The sequence below is a fragment of the Podarcis filfolensis genome (genome assembly GCF_964270895.1).
Source record: "Podarcis filfolensis genome assembly, chromosome: 1".
In the NCBI taxonomy this organism is placed as follows: domain Eukaryota; kingdom Metazoa; phylum Chordata; class Lepidosauria; order Squamata; family Lacertidae; genus Podarcis; species Podarcis filfolensis.
Window position 1 is genome coordinate 57,663,104 of NC_139604.1, and position 2,354 is coordinate 57,665,457.

Below are 2,354 nucleotides of genomic sequence, written 5' to 3' on the forward strand. Positions count from 1 at the left end.
ATGGAGATGGTCCATGGGCCGGACTGGGGCAGCGCGACGCCGGAAATTGCTTCTGCACATGCCCAGTTTAGCACAGCGCGTGGGGGACTTGCTGAGCACGCAGCTTGGTTCAAGGGCAGCTTGTGGGCCGATAAAACGGTCTTTGTGGGCCGCATCTGGCCCATGTTGCCGAACCCTGAACTACGTCATCTAGGGGAGCCTGTTATCATTACCAAGTGAGGGTCACCGAACGTTAATGGTCCCTGCTCTTGTGTCTTTAACAGCATCCTTACATGCAGAAACTTCAACTGCCAAACTTGAATTTTCATGCTTAAAACTCTAGATGGCTTAAACTTCTCAAATTTGGTAAATGAAAATGGTTTCAATTGTTACAAGCATTGATTATCTTTTTGGAATGAATGCTCAGGTTCACCCTCTTCAGCATATGGCTGATCAAAGTTGTTGACCTTTTTTTTTAGGATTGAAGTTGCTTAGCTTTTTTTTAAAAGGATTTTACCCCAAAGTTGTTGAACATTTTTTTAGGATTTCCCCCCAGAAAATAAACTGCCGCAGGGGCCACATTAAACCAACCAGTGTTCCTGATTAGGCCCCCGGGCCTGACTTTGAACATGCCTGGTAAATAATGAAAGTGCCCGATGTACTTCTGGGTGTCTCCCCTGCCAGGTAAGTATGTGCCCGATGTACTTCTGTGGGAAGGAAATTCCACAGCTCCAGAGTTTGGGCCACCCCCCCCCAAAAAAAACCCCACGTCTGAGGATAGTGGAGCTACCAAGAGAGCCCCCTGTGCTGATCTTAGAGGCTGTAGGGTACAGAAACCATGCCTTCTTTTGCATGAGACCATTTTAGTTCCCACACTAGCCCCCAGTGCCTTGCCTTGAGCTAAGGCTGGCTGCAAAACCACCCTGCCCACTAATATCACTGCAGCATCAGGAACAGGAGCAGATGAAGATGCCTGCTGAATACTTTTGCAAGGAAAAAAAATCAGTTTGGGGAAAGAGTGGAGCAATTCATCTGAGCATAATACCTATGTTTGGCTTCCTGATTGAGAAAGATGTGCCAATGGGCCTTTACCCTTTAATCTGGATCCAGTCCACATATTTTGGGCTTGCTTTATCTTTCAAACATGCCGTTACTCACTGAGCTGTCCACACTTGTAAATAATCACCCAATCTTTTGGCTTCAAGGCTTTCCTCTGAGGTATCTTCTCGAACTGAGCACTGTATTGCAAACATTATTCCCGTTTCTGAATTTTCCAGCACCCCAGCTGGCATTTTGCTGATCTCCACTCCTAGCCAGGCTGCACCTCAGATTCTTGTAGCATAAAAACCAATTTCTGGTTAGCATTATTAAGTGCAAGAACTGCCTAGTGCCAACTTTTGAGCCCTCCGGGGTGTCACTGTATGGCCTGGGCAGCTGGGGGGAGTTATGCTGGGGGCACTAAGCTATATAAGAACATTAAAAAGAGCTCTCCGGGATAAGACCAAAAGCCAGCATCCTTTCCCATGGGCATCCAGATGGCCACTGTGAGAACAGGATGCTGGCTTTTGGTCTTATCCAGGAGAGCTCTTTTTGGATAAGACCAAAAGCCAGCATCCTGTTCTCACAGTGGCCATCTGGATGCCCATGGGAAATTTGGAAGCAGAACCTGAGTGTGTGCAATCCTCTGTTGTCATCCATACTTAAGGATGAGACCTAATGTGTTTAGGAAACAATACGGTGGTACCTCGGGTTACAGACGCTTCAGGTTACAAGCTCCGCTAACACAGAAATAGTACCTCGGGTTAAGAACTTGGCTTCAGAATGAGAACAGAAATCGCACGGCGGCAGCGCGAGGCCCCATTAGCTAAAGTGGTACCTCAGGTTAAGAACGGACCTCCAGAACGAATTAAGTTCTTAACCCGAGGTACCACTGTAATTGTTTGCCTTTGTGTTGGCTAAAGCTCCCCCTGCTGGCTGACTAAGGGCACTGCAAAAATAGCATTGGATGCACAGAGGTCCTCTTCCATTTGATCACAGCAACTGTGTTAAAAAGTGTTCTGCATTTTCCAAATATGAAGCTGTTTTCTGGACCTCCTGTTTTAACTTGAATTGTTTTATCCAATCTCCAAAGAGATGATCTTTGTTTTCCAGAGAGAGAGAGAGAGAGAGAGAGAGAGAGAGAGAGAAGACCATATCAAGAAGATAAAATATCCTCATGCTCTGTAAAACTAATTAGGTTTCTTTGAAGTTACCTTGAAAGGGCTTTGTTCTGGCAAGGTGATAATAACATTCTGGAAATGCCTCCTTAGAAGCCAGCAAATAAAAGGAAGGTGGCTGGAGAAAAGACTCAAACCTTGCAAGGCCTTTGGGGGGCT